General features: G+C 48.9%; 2 protein-coding genes and 3 long non-coding RNA genes across 5 annotated transcripts in view; 2 read left to right on the forward strand and 3 right to left on the reverse strand.

Annotated features, from left to right (window-relative positions):
• Positions 1-25,696, forward strand: part of LOC308471788 (uncharacterized protein) — a gene marked incomplete at its 3' end in the record, with an annotated part of 143,068 nt that overhangs the window by 115,118 nt on the left and 2,254 nt on the right. The gene's annotated exons all lie outside the window — the stretch shown is intronic.
• LOC308470228 overlaps positions 1-25,696 on the reverse strand; it is a 111,437-nt gene that overhangs the window by 80,842 nt on the left and 4,899 nt on the right. The window lies entirely within an intron of this gene.
• The window catches only part of LOC308469920 (uncharacterized protein), a 102,441-nt gene that overhangs the window by 20,223 nt on the left and 56,522 nt on the right, over positions 1-25,696 (forward strand). The window lies entirely within an intron of this gene.
• Positions 9,949-10,826, reverse strand: LOC308465670. The gene is made up of 2 exons (XR_013980528.1): positions 10,592-10,826; positions 9,949-10,468 (listed from the first exon to the last, which is right to left on the reverse strand). It is a non-coding gene; the product is annotated as an uncharacterized lncRNA (long non-coding RNA).
• LOC308470288 lies at positions 17,467-25,409 on the reverse strand. The gene is made up of 2 exons (XR_013982342.1): positions 25,065-25,409; positions 17,467-17,709 (listed from the first exon to the last, which is right to left on the reverse strand). It is a non-coding gene; the product is annotated as an uncharacterized lncRNA (long non-coding RNA).

The following is a 25,696-nucleotide window of genomic DNA, read 5'->3' on the forward strand; positions in this document are numbered from 1 at the left end:
TGGGGAGACCGCGTCGTGATTCCCCAAAGACTTCGTCAACGTGTGCTGGAGGCTCTGCACGTTGGCCACCCGGGAATTGTCAAAATGAAGGCGTTGGCTCGGTGTTACGTCTGGTGGCCTAATATGGACGATGCCATCACTGCCTGGGTGTCCGCCTGTCAAGCGTGCCAGGAGTCGAGGCCTGCACCACCGGCAGCTAAGGGACACACCTGGGGGACGCCCAAGACACCCTGGTCGAGGGTGCACATCGATCTGGCCGGCCCCTTTCACGGCCGGACTTTTATGGTAGTGGTGGACACCTATTCCAAATGGCTGGAGGTGGCCCTGATGCCCTCCACCACTACCGAGGCCGTCATCCAGGTGCTGCAAGGCCTCTTTGCGACGCATGGGTGTCCTGATGTCTTTGTCTCTGACAACGGACCACAGTTCACATCAGGCGTTTTTGAGCGGTATCTTTTGGGACTGGGCATCCGCCATGCCCTAACGGCACCATTTCATCCATCCAGCAACGGGCAAGCAGAGAGAATGGTGCGCTCGGCAAAAGAGGCACTGGCACGCCTGGACCGGGGAGACTGGCACGAGCGGGTTGCCGAATACTTGTTCATACAACACATCACCCCTCATGCGGCCACAGGGCTGAGTCCTGCTGAACTGCTTATGGGTTGCCGCCTCAGGTCCCCACTCAACCGGCTGCACCCAGACTTTGCTGTGCCCGAACCCCCAGGCTGTGCTAACGTGCCACGGTCATTTGTTCCCAGAAACCAGGTCTTTGCCCAGAGCTTTGTGGGGGACATTCCTTGGGTGCCAGCAACAGTAGTGGGAGTCACTGGACCTCGCTCGTACCAGGTGGCACTCAAAGACAGACGCTTGCGGCGCCGGCACATAGACCAGCTTAGGCGCAGGGTTGGGGACTTGGACACTACCGTGGTGCCCCCAACTGCGCTCGTGGCTCTGGAACAGACACTTACAGATAGTGAGGCTCCACCTACACCTCTCTCGCAAACTGCCGGCGTGGAGCCGAACCAAGCCGCTTCAGAGGGTCTGCCAGACTTACCACAGACTCAGACCGCTACCGTGCCTGACAATCCACCAACTCCACTTGCGGAGTTTCCACCCACAGCAGCGGATCCAGGGGACTTGGTTTCAACGCCACCTAGGGTCGCACCACAGCCTCAGCAAGAATTGGGGGGCCCCCCAGACTTGGCTACCAGTCCCCAGCGGTCTCGCAGAGTTTCCAAGCGCCCAACTTATTTAAAGGACTATGTTGTTGGACATGTATCACTGTTGGTCTAAGTATGTGAAATCTAACCGATATGCTTTTGTTCCCAATTGAACCATTACGTGTAGTGCTGTATATAAGAAAACCATTACGATTGTAACTAACGCCTTATCTTGGTGGGGAGGGGTGTTATGTACTGAAGTTCTCACCCTGGGCCAGCAGGGGGATACTGTAGATAGTTATGCAAATGAAGGATCGAAAGTGACGTTCAGTGATTGGATAGTTTTAGAAAGTTGCAACAGTTACGATTGTTCTGGAGCTCTATATAAGCAGGCTGACTGAGCTCCTCAGTTCACTTCTGTTCCAGCTTACAAATAAAGAGCTGCTTTGGAAGAATCGCTGTGTCATCTGATATGTTCGCCCACAACCTAACAAAAAACACCTCGGGTGACAAACACTTCAGGTTTCAAACTACTAACCCGGAGTTAGTACCTCGGGTTGAGAACTTTATCTCAGGATGAGAAGGGAAATTGTGCGGTGGCAGCAGGAGGCCCCATTAGCAAAAGCGCACCTCAGGTTAAGAAGCGTTTCAGGTTAAGAATGGACCTCCAGAACCAATTAAGTTCTTAACCCGAGGTACCACTGTATTTCACTTTTTTCAAATTGTTTTATTTATGTTTTATTGATATATGCTTTAACCTGCTTTGAAGTTATTTTAAAAAAATATAAAGGGTATAGAAATTAAACAAAAAATAAATAAATGTATAGAGCAGGGATATCCGACATGGGGTTGCTCACATGTTGGGCAACAGCTCTTATAAGCCTCAGCCCGTATGGCCAAGGTTGATGGGAGTTGTAGTTCAAAAGCTCAGGGGTGGAATATCTCATGTTTCTTACAACTTTTCATTATGAATAATTGTAGGCAAAACTTTTGATGATTCAGAGCTCATTTTTAGCTTCCAGGAGCAGCTGGTCACTTCTGCTTTATAAACAAACCCAAATATATTGACACACTTTACATTAAAATTAAATTTCAGAAGAGAGACAAACAAACTTTTTTTTTTAAAGCCATTTTTTTTACTTTACAAACCATTATCTTCTCAATCCAAGATTTGCTTTTCATATTGAGGCAAGGAAGAAGGGCTACCCCTATGCTATCCATATAATCAGTTATCAGTAATCAATATATTCATATATGCTCACACATAATCAAGGCTTACAGTATTTTATAATCCATTTTGAATCAAAGGGAAGCTGTGACTTGGCTAACTGCATACTGCCTGAAACAGCAAAATTAGGAGCCGACCTTTCCCCTACAAACATCCGTGTACCCTGGAGAAGGGGAAGCTGTGAATCAGAGATTCTGGTACAAAATCCCCTCAGATACAGGCTAAATTAATCCGCAGAACAGGAAGAGAAAACCACAAAATCTCCAAACTCCCTGTCCTGTCATAACTAGGGGAGAGGTTAGACAGAGCGTCACTGCAAGCAGCGGAAGCAGAACTAAAACTCCGTGCTTGACCAGTGCTTGACCAGGAGCTGGTAGCATGGCAAGAAGCTTGCTAATTGGCTAATTTTCGCTGGCAATATCGTGACTGCCTCATGGTTGTCTCATGATCTATGATTTGCTGTGATCTGCTCAGGTATAAAGACCTCTGGATTTCTGTCAATCAGGACGTCCCAGTTCCTTTTGGAAGAGATTCCAAACTGGGTCCTTATTGCCTGGCAATAAACTTCACCTTCTTATTCTCCATTGCTGAGTCTTTTTGATCCTCATTTAACACCTCATTTAACACTGCTTACGTTCACGTGCTTCATTATGTATAAAAATACTTGGTTAGCAAGGGGGTACAGAAATAATAATAAAAAAGCGACAATAAAAGCATTATCAGCATTTAAAAAGAAATGCTAGTGGATGTTCTTCTGCAAGCTGTTCCCCATCCAGTATTTCCCAGCTTCTGCCTTCTGAACTATGTTCCTCTGCAAACCACTGGTCCAAATCTATACAGTCCTCCTGCTTCTGGGAAGATTCAGAGGGAGGCTCCTACGAATGCGCCTCAGTGCAGCTCTCCTCAGCTGGGTCCCTGGTTAGGTTTTGGTTTAGGGGAGCAAGCATGGGCCTGGCCCTTGGGCTGGGGCGAGGGGAGAAGGGAAGCGAAGTACAGTGGTACCTCAGATTATATACGCTTCAGGTTACATACGCCTCAGGTTACAGATTCCGCTAACCCAGAAATAGTACCTTGGGTTAAGAACTTTACTTCAGGATGAGAACAGGCGGCGCAACAGCAGTGGGAGGCCCATTAGCTAAAGTGGTGTTTCAGGTTAAGAACAGTTTCAGTTTAAGAACGGAATGAATTAAGTACTTAACCCGAGGTACCACTGTAGAGGGGATGCTTCTTTTTCCTTTCACGGCTAGTTCTTGTTTCTCCTGAGTGCGCGCCTGTAATCAGCAAGCATGCTTTTAACTGGAGTGCATCCCTTTGTCTTGGAGTGCAAGATGATTCAGGAGGCCTGTGGCGTTTGCTTCCTAGGATGGGTCATAAGGAAAGGGTTAAAATGGGTGTGATGTGATTGGCCAGTGAGAATGCAAGGGGGAGTAAAAGTTAGAGTGGGAGGTTTTGAAAGTCAGTTGAGGTTTGGGAACTGGAGAAGGAAGAGGGAGGAATAGGCAGTGGGTTGGTTGAGTTGTATTGTGAGAGAGTGAGAGGAATTATTAGGTTGAGTCAGATAGATAGTTGGAATAATCAGTTTGGAGTTGTTAGGAACTAAGATTAAGAAACTGACAAGAGAAAAATAAACTGAAGCCATACGCTTATTCCTGCATTTAAAAATAAACTTGATTATTTGTTAATGTTAACAACTGTCTGGGCTCCGTGTGCCCCCGTGAGAAGCGGGGTGGTGGCAGCGAAGAAAGCAATCACGGTGGTGGCACAGGGTCAATAGACCGTCAAACGTCTGGGGGCCCTGTGTGATCGCCACAAGGCCTTAGAGCGAAGCACGTGTATCTCACATGTGCCTTGAGAGCAATGGTGGAGGGACCGTCGGGGTGCTTAAAAGGAGGCTGTTGTTTCGTTTGGGGGGGGAGAGTCTCAGCGACGTCAAAAAGGAAGAGCCAACCGCGCCTACAGGATACGTGTGCTAGCTACTCTGATTTGGAAGATGGGCAGTGGAAGTGGCACATGCTTGTGCTAAAAGCAGATCTAATGAAGATTAAGTTAATGGCAACTTTTTAAAAAAATTAATATTCTTTATTGATTAAAAAATTGCATGTCTGTACAAACATTATGTACAATCTTTTAACAGGTAGGAAAAAAAGAAAATAATATAAAATATTTAACTTTACAAAACTTAATGTTCTCAGTCCATGATTTGCTTTTCATACGTATAAAAATTTACTTTAAAAGCAGATTTCAGAACAGAGATAAACAAATTATTTTTTTTTTAAAGACCTTTTTAACTTTACAAAACATTGTGTTCTCAATCCATGATTTGATTTTCATATGTATAAAAATGTTTATTTCTTGGCCCACCTCCCATCACTGTGGGGAGAGCCTGGGGCACGGGATAAGAATGCAGGGTCGGCCTGACATCCATCAGTTCTCTGGCTCCAACAGCGGCCATCCAGGCATTTCTGCAAAACTCACAATCAGGACATGATGGTAAGAGCCACCCTCTCTTTGTGAGGAAATCCCGTATACAAATAGCCAATTCAATTTCCTTGATGCCAGCCTTTATGTGGCCAAAATGGAACCCTTCCTCAAAGGAAGAGAGGGAGGTACCAGTAACCTTGAGGCAGCTCCATTGGTTACGTATGCCCAATGAATTTTTAGGTGGGGGGAAAAGATAGCCAAAGCCACGCAATGAGAACTACACATGGTCAGTGGATACAGAAAACTGGCTGTGGGGGTGGGGCACTGCTGGACAGCAGAAATGGAAAACTGGAGAGGGATGGATAGCAATGGAGTGTGCTGGAAAAGGCTAATGTTTTGGACCAGAAGCACTCAGTGCCTCAGCATTTTCTTCCAGGTTTTAATGGACAGGCTGCTCTGGTGCTTATCACTGTAGACTGAGAGAGTACCTTGCCTTCAACTTCTTCTCAATGCCAGCATCCTCCTTCCTTCATCCATAGCCATATATGACGATTGCTGAGCCTGATGGGGGTGGGAATTTGTTTGATTTTATGTTTTTGTAATTTTGAAATTTTTACTGTTTTTTGTTTGTATTGTTTTATTGGTTGTTTTTTTTTTTTTAGGTGTTATTTTGTTCTTAAGGGGAGGGGTCAGGGCTGCCGGGGAGTGGGTCCCAGCCAACAAAATGGCTGGGGCATGTTCCACAGGGGAGGATGCACTGGGACAACCGATCTCAGTGATCACGGGTAGGAGGAGGAGTTACGCTAAGACCAGACCATGTCATTACAGAGGAGGCAGGTTTAGTCGTTGTTTGAGGACTATCCCTGCCTCCAGGTCTGGTCCTGACCGGATGGATACTAGAATCAGCAAGGGATACCCACATGACCTGAAGGTGCTGCTGTGCAATGCCAGGTCAATGATTCATAAGACCACTGCCATCCATGACTTGATCATGGATGGAGGACTTGACCTGGCATGTGTGACAGAGACTTGGTTGGATGAAGCAGATGGGCCTGTCCTTGCCGCTGCTTGTCCACCAGGTTTCTCTTACGCACAGCAACCCAGGTCATGTGGGCGGGGAGGGGGGGTTGCAGTGATTTTTAGGAAGTCATTAGTTTGCACCAGGCGTCCTATTGGGAAGACCCAGTTTTCCAAGTGCATGTTCTGGAAGTTGGGCAGTACAGGATTCCTACTGGTGTACCGACCTCCCCGCTGCACCAAGGATTCCCTGCCCGAGCTGCTTCAGGTCGTGGCGGATGTCCTCCTGGAGACACCTAGCTTGGTTGTCCTAGGGGATTTTAACATCCATGCCGACACGACCTTACAAGGGGCTGCTCGGGACTTCGTGGAAAGCATGGCCTCCATGGGGCTGTCCCTGAATAACTCTGGCCCAACCCATAGCCGCGGACATGCCTTGGACCTGGTGTTTACCTCTATGGATGTTGGTGATCTGACACTAAGTAAAAGCGAAACGAAAGAAGTGCCATGATCAGATCACTTCCTGGTGCAACTGGACTTCTCTGCGACCCATCCCCTCTGCAGGGAGGTGGGACCAATTCGGATGGTCCGCCCCCGCCACTTAATGGATCCAAATGGTTTCCAGAGAGTGGTAGGGGATGCTTTATCCCATGTTGATGGCCTTTCAGCCGATTCCCTGGTGGCCCGCTGGAATGTGGAGTTAACCAGGGCTATTGACTGTTTGGCTCCGAAGCGCCCTCTCCGATTGCATGGAGCCCGGAGAGCCCCGTGGTTCTCCACGGATCTGAGGGCAATGAAACAATCGTTGAGACGGCTAGAGCGCCGGTGGCGGATAACTCATTCCGAATCTGACCGGACACAGGTTAGAGCTCAACGTCGAGCCTACCAAGTGGCGATAGCGACGGCAAAGAATACCTTCTTCGCCGCCTCTATTGCATCTGCAGAAAACAGCAGCAGGAGACTTTTTCAGGTGGTTCACAATTTAGCGGAACCACCTGCGACATCTGGGCCCAGTACGGGCCACATGATCTCCTGCAATGATTTTGCAAAGTTTTTTGCAGATAAAATCGCTCAGATTTGGGAAGAAGTAGACTCCACCATGGGAGCAGAGCCAGGGCGGGAGAGTGCTAGAGTCCTGTCTAGTCAAGTTGTGTGGGATCAATTCCAACCTGTTACCTCCGAGGATGTGGACAGGCTGCTTGGACGAGTGAAACCAACCACCTGTCTCCTGGATCCTTGCCCATCCTGGCTTATAAAAGCTAGCCGGGAAGGACTGGGTGATGGGCTTCGTGGGGTGGTGAATGCTTCCCTCCGTGAGGGAGCCTTCCCAGACCCGCTGAAAGAGGCGGTTATTAAACCGCTTCTTAAAAAACCATCTTTAGATGCGGCCACCATGGCCAATTATCGCCCAGTCTCAAATCTTCCATTCTTGGGCAAGGTGATTGAGCGAGTGGTTGCTGAACAACTCCAGGCACGCCTGGAAGAAGCGGACCATTTGGATCCCTTCCAGTCGGGATTCAGGCCTCATCATGGGACTGAAACTGCCTTGGTCGCACTGGTTGATGATCTCCGGCGGGCTAGGGACAAAGGTGAGAGCTGTTTCCTAGTTCTGCTGGATCTCTCAGCGGCGTTTGATACCATCGACCATAACATCCTTCTGGACCGTCTTGAGGGGCTGGGAGCTGGGGGCACTGTCATACAGTGGTTCCGCTCCTTCCTCCTGGGCCGTGTTCAGAAAGTGGTGGGGGGGGATGAGTGTTCAGACCCCTGGGCTCTCACTTGTGGGGTGCCTCAGGGTTCTGTCCTCTCCCCCATGCTTTTCAATATTTACATGCAGCCACTGGGAGAGATCATCAGGAGGTTTGGGCTGGGTGTTCATCAGTATGCGGATGATATCCAGCTCTACCTCTTTTTTAAATCAGAACCAGTGAAGGCGGTGAAGGTCCTGTGTGAGTGCCTGGAGGCGGTTGGAGGATGGATGGTGGCTAACAGATTGAGGTTGAATCCTGACAAGACAGAAGTACTGTTTTGGGGGGACAGGAGGCGGGCAGGTGTGGAGGATTCCCTGGTCCTGAATGGGGTAACTGTGCCCCTGAAGGACCAGGTGCGCAGCCTGGGAGTCATTTTGGACTCACAGCTGTCCATGGAGGCACAGGTCAAATCTGTATCCAGGGCAGCTGTTTACCAGCTCCATCTGGTACGTAGGCTAAGACCCTATCTGCCTGCGGACTGTCTCGCAAGAGTGGTGCATGCTCTGGTTATCTCCCGCTTGGACTACTGCAATGCGCTCTACGTGGGGCTACCTTTGAAGGTGACCCGGAAACTACAACTAATCCAGAATGCGGCAGCTAGACTGGTGACTGGGAGCGGCTGCCAAGACCATATAACACCGGTCTTGAAAGACCTACATTGGCTCCCAGTAAGTTTCCGAGCACAATTCAAAGTGTTGGTGCTGACCTTTAAAGCCCTAAATGGCCTTGGTCCAGTATATCTGAAGGAGCGTCTCCACCCCCATCATTCTGCCCGGACACTGAGGTCCAGCTCCGAGGGCCTTCTGGCGGTTCCCTCACTGCAAGAGGCCAAGTTACAGGGAACCAGGCAGAGGGCCTTCTCGGTAGTGGCGCCCGTCCTGTGGAACGCCCTCCCATCAGATGTCAAAGCGATAAACAACTACCTGACATTCAGAAGACATCTGAAGGCAGCCCTGTTCAGGGAAGTTTTTAATATGTGACATTTTAGTGTATTTTTTATCTTTGTTGGAAGCCGCCCAGAGTGGCTGGGGAAACCCAGCCAGATGGGCGGGGTACAAATAACAATATTATTATTATTATTATTATTATTATTATTATTATTATTTTAATTCAGCAACATCTGGAGGGCCAGAGGTTCCCACACTTACTTGCAGGCTCCGGCCTAAGACCGAGTTCATCAGAGTTGGGTCGTTGTTGGCTAAGAGCACCGGGAATGATGGGAGTTGTAGTCCAACAACATCTAGGGACCCAAGATTGAATGACACCGGCTTGTAGGATATATTGTTGCCGAGGCTAAGATCAAACACATCCATTCTTAAGGAAATTAGCCCTGAGTGCTCACTGGAAGGACAGATAGTGAAGCTGAGGCTCCAATACTTTGGCCACCTCATGAGAAGAGAAGACTCCCTGGAAAAGACCCTGATGTTGGGAAAGATGGAGGGCACAAGGAGAAGGGGACGACAGAGGACGAGATGGCTGGACAGTGTTCTCGAAGCTACAAACATGAGTCTGACCAAACTGTGGGTGACAGTGGAAGACAGAAGTGCCTGGCGTGCTCTGGTCCATGGGGTCACGAAGAGTCGGACACGACTAAACGACTAAACAACAACAACAGGCTAAGCAGTCCTGGGCCTTGGGAGGAGGCCACACGTATACCACCTTGAGTTTCATGATGGAAGAAAGGAAGGATATGGCAGCAGAAAAGTAGGAAGTTTCTTAAATAAATCAAGGCCCATGGTTGCTTTTTGCTGAGCCCTGCTATATATGCCCACAGGACTCTGCCTCATGTTGGATTTTGGGCAGGGGGAAGGTGTGTTGCCAGGATACTCTTTTCATCCTGCTTGCATTTTTTCTGTATAAATAATGTAAATCATTTTAACTGATTTTAATAGCATTCTGATATTGCTTTAAACTGCCCAGCAACACCTTCAGGTCATGTGGTTGTTGATTCCAGTATCCATCCGGTCAAGACCAGACCCAGAGGCAGGGATAGTCTTCGAACAATGATTAATCCTGCCTCCTCGGTAATGACATGGTCTGGTCTTAGTGTAACTCCTCCTCCTGCCCATGATCACTGAGATCAGATGTCCCAGTGTATCCCCCACAATAGAACTTGCACCAGCCATTCTGTTGGCTGGGGCCCACTCCCATGCAGCCCTGATCCCGCCCCTTAAAAACAAAACACAAACTATACAACTAATAAACAACAAAAAACAAAAACAAAACAGTTATGCTCAAATTAATCCCCAACCAGAAACCCACCCCCCTGTTACGGAAAAATCTGGGTGCAGGGTTATTCTGCCACCCAGCTCGTCGGACTAAGTAAGTCCGCGGGTCCCTGCGGAAGAAAATGAGCTCAGCCGGACAGGAGCAAACTGCAGGAAATCCAAGTTTATTGCGCAACAGGTTCAAGACAAGATTGAACCCCGAGAATGGGGCGACATAAACTTTTAAAAGTTCCCTCCAAGTCCCAGAATACAGTGCACGAAACGTCATGAATACATTATGGGAAGGTTGGGTTTCATGGATTACATCATGAATATATTACACACGTCATGAATATCTCAGAGAAAGGTGGGGTTACACTAATTAACATTTGAGATAAGGGAGGGGGAAATATGTAGAGCGAGAGATACACATAGATAAACATTTATCAAGTACCGGTGGTGGCAGGACAAAGGGCCAGAGATATGCATCGTCTGCCACCTGGTATTGCCCGGAGGAAGGATTAGGAAGTTCCTGTGTACGTGCCCTGCCGCTTCAGGGATTATGGAGGTCGGGGTGCCATCATGGAGTCCAAAGGGAGCTGAGTTGAATGACAGCAAGAGCTAGGAAATCGGAGTTATGGTTGATTTTATATCAATTTCCAAAGGTTTTCTATGCTTTCTGACCTATTCCGTATTGGTGATCAAAAGCGGAAACAAAATGGACACATTGTAGCAAGAATGCACGGCTGTGATTGGCTAAAGCGTGGCTCGTTTTATGAATGGGGAATACAATATGATACGGTCGACTCATGTTAGGAATAGGGCGAGAGAAAGGCATAGGAAAGATGGGGCTTATTCCGCCCGCGTGAAGACAGGAAAGAGAGCCTTTTATTTACAAGGCAGGGGTACAGTGTGGTGCCTATGCAATGGTGCAGGGGCTGAGGGTTCGAGGCCGGCTGGGCACTGCAGGGGCCATCGCCTCGGACCCCTTCAGGGAGCGGTGGGGAAGGATGGGTACCCCCCCCCCTGTTCCTTCCGTATCACCCCCAACACAGCAAAAAAAGGGGGGGAGAAAAAACTGCTTAAGGGCATTTTAAAACACGTTAGACACTCATTTCTATAGCATGTGAGCCTTTGTGTCAGTGTCAGGTAAACAAGTATTTTGTTTTTATTGGCGGTGGGAGAGACCAGAGTGTCCAGGAGGTGGTTGGTTGCAGGATATTCGTCAAAGCAATGCCCAATCTCTGTGGTGTTTGAAAGTGACCCCCAATGGTTGTTTACACATGCAAGGGATCCATTGCCCCCTGCAGTGAACATGTGGCAAGCGTTTGCGTCTAAACTCCTGGGAGGCAGAGACCCAAATCTGAACCGAGACAAGGGGACGGCAGATCTCTAGCTAGGGATTGACCCAAGCTCCTTCTGCCCGCTGACCAGAAAAGCCATATCCCCCACACAAAAAAGCCCACCTTGAGATTCCTTCTCCTTTCACACTCCAGTTTTACAAAGGCAAACTCCTATTAGGCAAAGGTGGGTTGCAGAACAAAATTTTGCTTTAAAAGAAAAATTGTGGTGGTTCTCTCATTGTGAATAAGTGAGGTTCATAGACCACAGAATCATAGAGTTGGAAGGGACCAAGAGGGTCATCTAGCCAAACCCCCTGCAATACAGGAATCTTTTTGACAAGGTGGGACTCAAACCCACAACCTCAAGAAACTCATGCTCTACCAGCTGAACTATCCCAGGACTCAGATCAATCCCAGTGGGATTGCAAACAATGAATCGGGAGCAAAGATTTTGTATGAATATATTACCTCAAGTTATTCCGATGCTCCCAAATGCACTGGTAAAAGAAATTTTCAGATTGAACAAGTGGTATCATCATCATCATTATTCCCCAGCCCATTGGGGCAGCTTCCAGCAAAATATAAAAACATAATAAGACATCAAACATTAAAAACTTCCTGAATCTGCTTCTTTGAGAGAAGTCGACAAATTTAGGACGGATGCTCTATATCAACTCAATGACAGGGAACCAGGCAGAGGGCCTACTTGGTAGCAGCACCTGCTCTGTGGAACGCTCTGGAACGCTCTCCTGTCAGTTGTCAAGGAAATAAACATCTATATGACTTTTATAAGACAGCTGAAGGCAGCCCTGTATGGAAAAGTTTTTAATGTTTGATGTTTCATTGGTTTTTAAAAAATATTCTGTTGGGAGCTGCCCTAGTGGCTGGGGAAACCCAGCCAGATGAGCAGGTATAAATAATGTTATAATATTATTATTCTTATGCTTAATTGAATAGCAGTTCCCGGAAGCCGCTGGAGGGGAGAAATGCTCTTGAGCTCCAATCCTCCTTGCAGGCTTGGCCACCATGAGGAGACAGTGCTGAGATTCCTGCATTGCAGGGGGTTGGACTAGATGACTCTCAGGGTCCCCTTCCATCTCAACGATTCTATGATTCTAACAGGGTGCGGGACTAGATGGGCTTGATCAAACTACAGGGCTCTTCGTGGGGTGTGTGCGTGTGTGTGTGTGTGTGTGTGTGTGTGTGAGAGAGAGAGAGAGAGAGAGAGAGAGAGAGAGAGAGAGAGACCTTCAGGGCGAGGTCCCTGTGTCTTTTTTGCAACGAGGATGAATCAGCAGCAACTCTCCCCCCCCAAAAACCTGACCTGTCGCTTCCTTGCCTGCTCTCTCTCCACCCCCAACTCCAATTCCATGGGTATTGCATTGCACAACCCTCCCCCCCAAAGCTTCCTGCACTTTGCAGCGCTTTGCACTCACCCTATTCCTTGCAGGACAAGCGCAGTGCATGACGGCAGAGGGGGCGGGTCAGCTGTTCTGCTTAAGCCGAGCCCCCTTTCCCAGGTCAGTATGGAGCAGCCCCACCTTCTCTTTCTCTCTCTCTATGGCAGCTTGCACTCTCTGGCTTTAACCCTTAAGGCAACGAGCATCTGTTCCCTATACTCGAAGCCCAGGTTCCCTCCCTCCTCTCCCCATTGGCTGGGTCCTGCAATTATCCCGCCCCCAGAAATATCCTGCCCCCAGAAATATCCCGCTTAAGCCGAGCCCCCTTTCCCAAGTCAGTATCGAGCAGCAGCACACTCCCCTCTAGCAGCTTGCACTCTCTGGCTTAAGGCAACGAGCATCTGTTCCCTATACTCGAAGCCCAGGTTGCCTCCCTCCTCTCCCCATTGGCTGGCTACTGCAAGGTTTGGCTGGGTACTACAAGTATTCCCCCCCCCCCGAGATATCCTGCCTCCCAGGCGGGGGCTCCCATTCCCGCTGCCCAGGGTCGCTGCCACCATCGCCAGGATTTCGGGTGAGTGCAAAGCCAGCGGCAGGGAAGGAGCCCATTTTCTGGGTTTCACCAGCCACTCTGGGCGGCTTCCAACAAAATAAGAAACACCAAATCATCCAAACATCCAAGTCTTCCGTTTTGTAGAGGAGATGGGGACATGGATTGCTGGATGGCAGAGGGAGAAAGAGGAAAAGATGGGGAGGAAAACAAAGGCAGGGGGGTCCTGGCAGGAACAAGGAAGGGGTGAGGCCCTTTCCAAAGCAGCTCTTTGTTTCTTGAACTCCTTGCATAAAGTAGTGGGGGCAGGTTTGATGAGGCCCTAAGCTACTGGAGGTAATGGGGCCTTTTATATGTCCAGCTGTTCTTTGTCAACAACTATTTGTCGCTGTTTTTTGTGTTGAATATAGGCTGTATGATAATTTATGGACCTAATAGGTATCTAAAACCATTTGCACATAACAGAGTATGTATTTTCTCAAGGTAATTGTTGAACTGAAATACAATTATGAAGTATATTAATAGTGAAGTAATTATTAAGCTCTAACTTAAAATGATTTTGTTATTCATAACAAACTTAATGCAAACACATTGGCATTTGGCAATAACAAAAGTTCCTTTAGAAACACAATTTACAAAGACTCCTAATCTGGTCCTAGAAACTTGCTATAATAATAGGTGTAAATATATGATGCAAACTACTAATAATTATAAATAGCATTATTTCTATGAAATTAAGTGTTATAACCTGTACAATGCAATTGTAGTTAATACAATGCATTTTTTAATATCAGTACTGTATCAATATTACCATAATAGTCCACATTCTTCATTGGGACAGCAGACCTTTGTACCCTGTTACACTTAGTGAGTGTAAAAGACAGTATTTCTAGTAATATGTCACAATTTTAAATAATACCAATACTATACACACCTGTACATAAAAATTATTTTACAGGACTAATTGTATTAATACATCTACCCAATACCCATTCAGCTGTATAATTTTATGATTCATTGTGTACTGTGTATACAAACAGTACAGAAACATGATCTAAATTACAATACTTTCCTTCTTGCCTTTGCCAAAGCAAAGTCACTGAGGATATCAACAAATGATAAACTGTTTAGCTTGTCACTTTCTATATACATGAGGCTGAAGTAATTTATCTTGAGACGTTGTTCCAAATTCATTTTTTATCCTCTTCAGTCAAGAAACGGATCTTTACAAATGGCAATTTGCAATCATCATTCAGAGGAACATTCTCAGAATTGCTTCTACCTTAAGAAATGCTGATTGGACACTGTTGTTGTTGTTTAGTCACTTAGTCGTGTCCGACTCTTTGTGACCCCATGGACCAGAACACTCCAGGCACTTCTGTTTTCCACTGCCTCCTGTAGTTTGGTCAAACTCATGTTAGTAGCTTTGAGAGCACTGTCCAACCATCTTGTCCTCTGCATATAAGTTAAATAAGCAAGGAGACAATATACAGCCTTGTCGTACTCCTTTCCCAATTTTGAGCCAATCAGTTGTTCCATATCCAGTTCTAACTGTTGCTTCTTCTCCGACATAGAGATTTCTCAGGAGACAGATGAGGTGGTCAGGCACTCCCATTACTTTAAGAACTTGCCATAGTTTGCTGTGGTCCACACAGTTAAAGGCTTTTGCGTAGTCAATGAAGCAGAAGTAGATGTTTTTCTGGAACTCTCTAGCTTTCTCCCTAATCCAGCACATGTTTGAAATTTGGTCTCTTGTTCCTCTGCCCCTCCAAAATCCAGCTTCCACTTCTGGGACTTCTCAGTCTACATACTGCTTAAGCCAGCCTTGTAGAATTTTAAGCATAACCTTGCTAGCGTATGAAATGAGCACAATTGTGCGGTAGTTGGATCATTCTTAGGCGCTGCCCTTCTTTGGCATTGCATTGTAGACTGATCTTCTCCAATCCTCTGGCCACTGCTGAGTTTTCCAAACTTGCTGGCATATTGAGCGTAGCACCTTAACAGTATCATCTTTTAAGATTTTAAATAGTTCCACTGGAATGTCATCACTTCCACTAGCGTTGTTATTTGAAGTGCTTTCTAAGGCCCGTTTGACTTCACTCTCCAGGATGTCTGGCTCAAGGTCATCAGTCACACTACCTGGAGTGTACGAGCCATCCATATCTTTCTGGTATAATTCCTCTGTGTATTCTTGCCACCTCTTCTTGATGTCTTCTGCTTCTGTTAGGTCCTTACCACTTTTGTCCTTTATTATGGTAATTTTTGCACAAAATGTTCCTTTCATATCTCCAATTTTCTTGAGCAGATCTCCATTCCCATCCATTATAGTTCACTGATGCCCAGAATGTCAATATTTATTCTTGCCATCTCATTTTTGACCACATCCAGCTTACCATGGTTCATGGATCTTACATTCCAGGTTCCTATGCAATTTTTTTCTTTGCAGCACTGGACTTTCCTTTCACTTCCAGGCACATCCGCAACTGAGCGACCTTTCGGCTTTGGCCCAGTTGCTTCGTCAGCTCTGGATCTACTTGTACTTGTCCTCCGCTCTTCCTCAGTAGCATGTTGGATGCCTTCCGACCTGTGGGGTTCATCTTCCAGTGTCATAACTTTTATACGACCATGGAGTTTTCTCAGCAGGGATACAGGAGTGGCTTTCTGGTTCCTGCCTGTCTGTCTTGGGTGGCCCTACACTGCATAACTCATAGCGTGTCTGAGTTATTCAAGCCCCTTTGCCATGACAAGGCCATGATCCATGAAGGACATGGTCATTAAATATTACTTGGTACAGATTATCATGTTCATGGCTTTGACTTTTTAATGTATTGATGAAAATGGTTGAGTTCTCCAACAAGGTTCATGTCCACATCTTCAGGATATGTTTGGCTTAAAGCATTAACTTCTTCACAAATCTCTTCATTTGCAGCATCTAATTTTGTTAAGAATGAAATAATGATGATAATAATAATAATAATAATAATAATATTTATACCCCACCCATCCGGCTGGATTTCCCTAGCCACTCTGGGCGGCTTCCAACAAAAAATTAAAAATACATAAAATCATCAATCTTTAAAAACTTCCCTAAACAGGCTGCCTTCAGATGTCTTCTAAATGTCAGATAGTTGTTTATTTCCTTGACATCTGACGGGAGGGTGTTCCACAAGGGCAGGCGCCACCACCGAGAAGGCCCTCTGCCTGGTTCCCTGTAACCTCGCTTCTCGCCAGAAGGCCCTTGGCGCTGTACCTCAGTGTCCAGGCTGAACAATGGGGTTGGAGATGCTCCTTCAGGTATACTGGGCCAAGGCCATTTAGGGCTTTTAAGATCAGCTCCAACATTTTGAATTGTGCTCAGAAACATACTGGGAGCCAATGTGGGTCTTTCAAGACCAGTGTTCTGTGATCTTGGCGGCTGCTCCCAGTCACCAGTCTTTTTTGCAGCATCATTGTATACTGATGCCCTTTGTGCTAGATTTGATTCTAATGCATCCATCGCAGGTATAAATGCTTTGATTCTGAACTTGTTTCCTGGCTCAAGGTTCGCTAAAGCTTCATCTTCATCCTCACCTATATGCCTCCTAATAGATTAGCAGTTCTCAACCTGTGGGTCCTCAGATGTTGTTGGACTACAACTCCCATCATCCCTGAGCTCTGGCATTGCTAGGTAGGGGTGATGGCAGTTGTAGTTCAACAACATCTGGGGACCCACAGGTTGAGAAAGGCTGTTCTTGATCTTCTTCTGCTTTTCTTGTAATCAACATCAGGCAATTTGTCCTTTGCCTGTTCTTTAAAATGATCAAAAAAGATCTTTGGAACCAATTTCCTCCATTTTATTCAAAATGTTTGTGGCTTGATTACTTGTTTCACCCTTCTCTGTGGTATCAATATGCAGCCAATGCAATGCAGAAATTATTCCATCGTAACTGTCAAGTACTGCACTTGTGGCCCTTGAATAAATTTCCCATCTAAAAGGTAAAGGTAAAGGTACCCCTGCCCATACGGGCCAGTCTTGACAGACTCTAGGGTTGTGCGCCCATCTCACTCTATAGGCCGGGGGCCAGCGCTGTCCGCAGACACTTCTGGGTCACGTGGCCAGGGTGACAAAGCTGCATCTGGCGAGCCAGCACAGCACACGGAATGCCGTTTACCTTCCCGCTAGTAAGCGGTCCCTATTTATCTACTTGCACCCGGGGGTGCTTTCGAACTGCTAGGTTGGCAGGCGCTGGGACCGAGCGACAGGAGCGCATCCCGCTGCGGGGATTCGAACCGCCGACCTTTCGATCAGCAAGTCCTAGGCGCTGAGGCTTTAACCCACAGCGCCACCCACGTCCCTAATTTCCCATCTAGTCTTTGGCAAAAACTTTGGAACTTTAAAAAAAAATAAATTTGTATTCAGATTTTATAACAAGTTTTAGCATAACCAAAAATTTAATTTTTTCTGTGTATAAGACTGTGTATAGGTGTTCCCCTCCCCCCCAAAAAATAGATTTAAAATTGGGGCTCGTCTTATACACGGGTAGTGCTGAGGGGTTTTTTCTTAATTTGGAGTCCCTCCATGGGACGTCTTATAGACAGAAAAATACGGTACATTTTACATTCCAATTAACACCCCCCCATGACTTCACCCAACTTCCCTGTCAGGGAACTGACATCAGAGCGAGAAGCGGAGGCAGGACTCCCGAGCGATGCCGGAGAGGGGACCAGCATGGGGGAAGGAATTCGAGGTAACACCAATAGAGAAGAGAGTGAGATGGACAGGGGGGCGCAGCAGCCAAGCGAACAACTAACAGAAGTGCCCCAACCAGACCCACCCAAGGCTTCTATAGCGATAGAGGTGGTGCTAGAACTCCCAAATGGACACCCATTCAAGGTGAAGGCAATGCTGGACTCAGGCAGCTCCTGTAATTTTTTTAGTAAGGAGTTTGCACTGGAGCACCAACTACACCTGGTGCCACTTGATTTCCCACTCCAAGTGACCACGATAGATGGCAGGGAGCTGCTGTGGGGGGGAGGTGACACATCAAACCCCACCAATGAGAATGCGGGTGTCCAGGCACACTGAAACCATTGCCTTTCATGTGGCCACACTGGCGGGACCACCGATAATACTGGGCATGAGCTGGCTAGTGCTACATGATCCAGTGGTGGCTTGGCATCAACGGACAGTCACCTTCGGGTCAGCACACTGTTTGGAACACTGTCTAGGGGGGGATAAGCCCAGGGTGAGGTTGGCCAGAGTAGCAGCAGCTACACTGAAGCAGAGAACAGAGGTGCCGCCACAGTACGCGGACTTACAGGAGGTCTTCAGCGAGAAGGAAGCGGACAGGCTGCCTCCTCATAGGCCCTTCGACTGCCAAATCAACCTACTCCCGGGGGCGCAGCTGCCAGTGGGTAAGCTGTATGCCATGTCGGACCGAGAGATGCAGGAGTTGCGAGACTTTATTGACAAAAACCTAAAGAGGGGTTTTATAAGGGAATCGAAGGCAGTGGGGGGGGGGAGCCCTGTGTTTTTTGTGGGAAAGAAAAACACGGACCAGATGAGGCTGGTCATAGACTTCAGAAAATTGAACCTCGTATCGGAACCCGTGACCTTCCCAATGCCCAGAATTGATGATATTCTAACCAGGGTAAGGAAGGGTAAGATCTTTACCAAGCTGGACCTCCGGGGAGCATACAATCTGATTAGAATGAGGGAGGGGGACGAATGGAAAACCACCATGTTCACCCCCCTAGGGGCCTTTGAGTATTTAGTCATGCCATTTGGATTACAGTTGGGCTCGGCCTGTTTTCAAAGCTTCATGCACCATGTTCTGGGTCCCCTGCTGTACAAAAACTGCGTAGCATTTCTGGACGACGTCCTGATCTATTCACACAATGAAAAACAGCATGTCCAGGACGTCAGGGAAGTGCTGAAGCGACTACAAGAGCACCAGTTGTGGGTCAAGCTGGAAAAGTGCCAGTTTCACGCCAGAGAAGTGGAATTTCTGGGATACAGGCTGTCGGACAGAGGCCTAGCCATGGACCCCGGCAAGGTGCAGGCGGTGCTGGAATGGAAGGCCCCCAAAACCCGGAAAGATGTGCAGAGGTTCCTCGGGTTCAGCAACTTCTACCGGAAGTTCAACAGGAACTTCGCCTACTTGACCGCACCCATCACGGATTGCCTCAGTAGCAAGAAGAAATTCGTCTGGACGGAAAGTGCCCAACAATCCTTCGAAAGGCTAAAGAAGGCGTTTGCCTCAGAGGAACAGCTCCTGCACGTGGATCTGCAGAAGCCGATGAGGCTGGAGACCGACGCATCAGACAGAGCGATAGGAGCGGTGTTGCTGCAGCCGGGACGGAGCCAACACACCTGGAGGCCGTGCGCCTTCTTCTCACGGAAACTGAACAAATCGGAACAGAACTACACGGTGTATGATCACGAACTGTTAGCTATTTATGCAGCATTTCGGCAGTGGAGACATCTCCTAATAGGGGCGCAGCACAAGATTCAGGTTTGCACTGATCACAAGAACTTGGAATATTGGAGAACAGCTCGAGTTCTCAACCAGAGACAGATTCGATGGGCGCAAGAGTTCTCCAAGTTCTTTTTTGAGATCAAGTACGTGCCAGGAGAAGAGAACGTGAGGGCAGACGCGCTTTCCCGGCAGCCGGAGTACACGGAAGGAGAAGGTCCGCCGGAAGCTCGACACGTGTTCCCAGAGGAACGATGGGTTTGTGGGGGAGCGTTAGTTGAGAAACGAGAATTGACCGAGCTGATTCGCCAGGACGAATTCGCCCAAACCCGAATCAGGGAACTCAGGGAGACTGGGGGAGACCGGGGAGGCTTTGAGGAAAGGGAAGGACTGCTATATTACAAGGGAGCAATGTATGTGCCCGGGGAGGCTTTGCGGGAAAGGGTGCTCAAACAGCTTCACGACAGCCCAACAGCGGGGCACTTTGGGCAACACAAAACTATGTTACTGGTCACTAGGGAGTTTTGGTGGCCAAGGGTGAGGGAAGATGTACGAGAGTATGTACGGGGGTGTGACCGCTGCCAAAGGGCCAAGGGGGAACGGGCGGCCCCGGCAGGGCTACTAGAACCCTTACCCACGCCGGGAAGACCCTGGGAGGTGGTGTCTATCGACTTCATGACTGATTTACCCAAATCCCGAGGTAAGACAGCAGTCATGGTAGTAGTAGATCTGCTAACCAAAATGTGCCATTTTATCGCGTGCTCTCATGCAGTGACAGCAGAGGAAACTGCCCAGTTGTTCGTGAATCACATCTTTAGGTTGCATGGGGCACCTTCGAGGGTTAGCTCTGATCGAAGGAAACAATTTACCTCGAGGTTCTGGAGGAGGCTTATGAACTTATTGCAGGTGGAGGTGGGTTTCTCGACGGCGAGGCACCCGGAGACTAACGGGCAAGCAGAGAGGGCGAACAGCATTTTACAGCAATATCTACGCTGTTACGTCAACGAGAGACAGAACGATTGGGTAGAAAGGCTAGCACTGGCAGAGTTTGCGTATAACAATGCGGAGCATGTGTCCACGGGGATGAGCCTGTTCTTGGCCAATTATGGGTGTCACCCAAGGGCCTTTCCCGGGAGGGGGGAGGAAAGGTGGAGCGTGCCTGCAGCAGAGCAGTTCGTGGAAGAAATGGAAGCCCTACACCAACAACTGAAGATGAATCTGGACAGGGCCAAGGAGGTGTACAAGAGACACGCAGACAAACGTCGCCGGGAAGAGGAGACCATTAGGGTGGGGGACCAGGTGTGGTTATCCACACAAGGCTTACCCTTCAAGGGCGGGTGTAAGAAACTGAGGCCAAAACGGCTGGGACCATTTGAGGTGACACACCAAGTAACCCGGTGGCGTTCCGGCTCAAGTTGCCAGACAGCATGAAAATCCACCCGGTATTTCATAGGTCACTGGTCTCACCGTACAGAGGGGAGCGGAGGGTCCGGGATGTAGGAGGGGAAGTGCTCACACACCCGCTACTGGAAGAGAGGGAACGCCACCACGAGATAATGGAGATCCTGGATTCGCTCTTTCGAGGACGGCAGGTGGAGTAGCTAGTGGCTTGGGAGGGGGAACCCGAGTCAGAAAACACGTGGGTTCCCGCGGGGGAAATAGATGATGAATATCTGGTGGAAGTGTTCCACAACAGGTATCCGAGGAAGCCCAAACCCCTTGAGAGATTCTGGGAGGAGCAATTGGCCACCACCGATGAGGAGGAAGAGGATTTCATAGGTTTTCCGGCTTCACAGGAGGAAGGAGGAGAATCGTCAGGAGAGGAGGAATCAGATTGGGAAGCTCCTCCCGCGAGAAATCGGAGCGGGTGGGAAGCGGGGTTTGAGTCCTCGGACGATGACGGCAGCTCCTTTAGGGGGTTCCCTGCTTCGTCGGCTGAAGAAGGGGACAAGGTCCCGTCACAGGGCCAGGCCGGGGTTGGAGGGGGTCCTGGGAGGGAGGAGGCAGGGCTCCCGAGCGATGCCGGAGAGGGGACCAGCATGGGGGAAGGAATTCGAGGTAACACCAATAGAGAAGAGAGTGAGATGGAGGAATTGGAGACAGGGCTCCAAGACCCTACACCCGAAACTAGTGGAGAGAGCGCTGGCACGCCCCAGCCTTCCCCTTACTTGCGCAGACGCGTTCCGCGCAGGGAACATAGGAGGAGACTCGGGGTCAAACAGCTTTTATGCTGGAAGAGGTTCAAGAAACGCCCACTGACGGATTCTGCAAGTGACTAACAGGTCATGGAGGGCGAGCTCTGACCCTAAGCATGGTTGGGCAATAATAATAATAATAATAATAATAATTAATTTTATTTATATCCCGCCCTCCCCAGCCGAAGCCGGGCTCAGGGCGGCTAACAACACTAAAACAGTGCAACATTATAAAAACATTATCAAAATTAATTAAAATACAAATTGATGGCAACCATAAAGTAAAGTTTTGTAAAGATTGTCAAAGGAGTCAGGCTGCGCCCTGACCAAAGGCCTGGTGGAACAGCTCTGTCTTACAGGCCCTGCGAAAAGATGTCAAGTCCTGCAAGGCCCTTGTCTCTTGCGACAGAGCGTTCCACCAGGTTGGAGCCGCAGCCGAAAAAGCTCTGGCTCTAGTTGAGGCCAGCCTAACCTCTCTGTGGCCTGGGACCTTCAAGATGTTTTTATTTGAAGACCGTAAGTTCCTCTGTGGGGCATACCAGGAGAGGCGGTCCCGTAGGTACGAGGGTCCTAGGCCGTATAGGGCTTTGAAGGTTAAAACCAGCACCTTAAACCTGATCCTGTACTCCACCGGGAGCCAGTGCAGCTGGTATAGCACCGGATGAATGTGATCTCGCAGCGAAGACCCCGTAAGGAGTCTCGCTGCAGCATTCTGCACCCGCTGGAGTTTCTGGGTCAGTCTCAAGGGCAGCCCCACGTAGAGCGAGTTACAATAATCCAGTCTGGAGGTGACCGTCGCATGGATCACAGTGGCTAGGTCAGGGCGAGAGAGGTAAGGAGCCAACTGCTTAGCTTGGCGGAGATGAAAAAATGCCGCCTTTGTTATAGCTGCAATCTGCGCCTCCATGGAGAGGGAGGTATCGAAGATTACACCCAAACTCTTAACAGACGGTGCTGGCACTAATTGCACCCCTGCAAGAGATGGGAGTTGCCCCCTCAATCTCATATCGTCCCGTCCCAGCCAGAGGACCTCTGTCTTCGAAGGATTTAACTTCAACCGGCTCCCACGTAACCATCCAGCCACAGCTTCCAAGCATCTGGTCAGTGTGTCTGGGGCCGAGTCAGGATGGCCATCCATCAACAGATAGAGTTGGGTGTCATCAGCATACTGATGGCAGCCCAGCCCAAAACTCCGGACAAGCTGGGCAAGGGGGCGCATAAAGATGTTAAAAAGCATTGGGGAGAGTATCGCACCCTGGGGCACTCCACACACCAAGGAGTGGCAGGATGACAATTCCCCCCAAGCGCCACCCTCTGTCCCCGACCAGAGAGAAACGAGCGCAGCCATTGAAGGACTGTGCCCTGGATCCCCAAGTCGGCAAGGCGGTAGTCCAGGAGTTCGTGATCGACCATGTCGAAAGCTGCTGACAGATCTAGAAGAATCAGCAGCCCCGACCCGCCTCAATCCAGCTGCCTGTGGAGATCATCTGTTAAGGCGACCAGAGCCGTCTCGGTCCCATGACCAGCGCGGAAGCCGGACTGGAATGGATCCAGAGCCGATGTTTCATCCAGAAACCTACCAAGCTGTTCCGCAACCGCTCTCTCAATCACCTTACCCAGGAATGGAAGATTCGAAACCGGGTGGTAATTGGATAGATCTAAGGGATCTAATGATGTTTAAAGAAAAGTGGGCGCATCACTGCCTCCTTCAGTTCCCCTGGGAATGTCCCGGTGCCAAGGGACAAATTGATGATATCCCCCAGGGGGGCCCGCACCTCGTCTGGACACGCTCTAATCAGCCAGAACGGGCACGGGTCGAGAGGACAAGTGGTGGGCTTTCCAGCTCGGAGGAGTCTGTCCACATCGGCTGGGGATATCCGGTCAAAGTGGTCCAATACTGGACGCGAGGACAGTCGAGGGGCCTCCAGTTCCTTTATTGTATCCAAATTGGCGGGGAGGTCATGGCGGAGCAACAGGACCTTCTCCGCAAAAAAGCTCGCAAATGCCTCACAGCTGTGTGTCAAATTGTTATTTAAATTTGGCTGTCCTTCGAGGGACGTTAAAGACTGAATTATACTAAATAATTGCGCCGGGCGAGAGCTGGCAGATGCAATGGAGGCCGAGAAGTAAGACTTCTTAGCGGCCTTCACTGCCATCTCGTAGGTTTTCATAAAAACCCTATAAGATGTTCTTGAAGCTCCGTCACGGGCACCCCGCCATACTCACTCTAGCCGTCTGAGGTCCCGCTTCATTTTCCGGAGCTCCTCGGTAAACCAGGGAGCCCGGTTTCTGCGGGGTCGCAGAGGGCACTTAGGTGCGATCTCATTGATAGCTGCCAGGAGCTGGGTATTCCAGCCCTCAACAAGCTCAGTCAATGAGTCGCCAGGGGGAGAAAGGTCCCGCAAGGCTTGACGGAATCTATCAGGGTCCATCAGCCTCTGCGGGCGAGCCCAAATCGGCTTGCCACCTAAGCAGGGTGGGGGTGGAACGTCAATCCTGGCTTTCAGAGCGTAGTGATCAGACCATGGCACCTTCATCGAAGGAAACATGATCACATCTATACCGACGCCAAAGATCAAATCCAGTGTGTGGCCTGCTTGATGTGTGGGGCCCGAAACAAACTGGGAGAGCCCTAGTGTCGCCATGGAAGACACCAGGTCCAGAGCCTGTGAGGAGGGAGTGGCATCAGCATGGATGTTGAAGTCCCCCAATACCAATAGGTTAGGGAACTCCAAGGCCCAGCCGGCCACCGCCTCCAGCAGGCCTGACAGGGTGGCTGCTGGTGCGCTAGGTGGCCGGTACACCAGCCAGACAGCCAAGCTCACCTCGGAGCCCCACACTAGGCCAACACATTCAATGCCGGGGATCGATGGCGATGGTAGAGCCCTGAAAGAACAATCTTCCCGGATTAATAATGCCACCCCTCCCCCCCCGGCCCACAGTCCGCGACTGGTGGAGGACGGAGAAACCCGGGGGCACCATCTCTCGTAAGGTAATAGTATCCCCTTCGCGCACCCAGGTCTCCGTCACACAAGCCAGGTCGACCCCCTGTGAGATGAAGAAATCTCGCAGGGTGGCGGTTTTGTTGCCTATAGACCTGGCATTGCACAACACCAGTGACGGAGGTGAGTAATCCTTGCTCACCCTACCCTCGTCTCTCGGGATGGGGCGCAGATTGGAAGGGGTACGAGCATATCCGTATCTCGATCCCGTTCGCCTATGACATCTGCCCCCACCGCCATACGTCCCTCACCCCAGCAAGCAAGCTAACTACATCTCAGGCCATTTACGCACATCTCAGGCCATTTACGCACAAGTAACCCCTCACAACCATTACATTCCCTTTCTGGGTTATTGTTGTTAAATCGTTTAGTCGTGTCCGACTCTTTGTGACCCATGGACCAGAGCACGCCAGGCACTCCTATATTCCACTGCCTCCCGCAGTTTGGTCAAACTCATGTTCCTAGCTCTGAGAGCACTGTCCAACCATCTCGTCCTCTGCATATAAGTTAAATAAGCAGGGAGCCAATATACAGCCTTGTTGTACTCCTTTCCCAATTTTGAGCCAATCAGTAGTTCCATATCCATTTCTAACTGTTGATTTTTGTCCCACATAGAGATTTCTCAGGAGACAGATGAGGTGGTCAGGCACTCCCATTTCTTTAAGAACTTCGAGACCTTGGTACAAACTTGATACAAATTTCAAAATATGTACACAAAACCAACAAAAAGACTCACAGGTTTATAGTGGCACCAGCTTTCCTAGTCAAGAGCCCACTTTGTCAGACTGCAGCCCACAAAAGCTTAGACCATAATATATTTATGAGCCTTTAAGGACTGCAAAAGATGAATAAACAGAAGCATAGTTTATCTATGGACTTCTATCCTACTGGAAACAGTGACGGCCAGCAACTTGGATATCTTGGGGGAAAAGGATTAGGCTGGTGTCTGTGCTCTGCCCTTGTGGTC

Source organism: Podarcis pityusensis (genome assembly GCF_964106645.2).
Source record: "Podarcis pityusensis genome assembly, chromosome: 2".
Lineage (NCBI taxonomy): Eukaryota > Metazoa > Chordata > Lepidosauria > Squamata > Lacertidae > Podarcis > Podarcis pityusensis.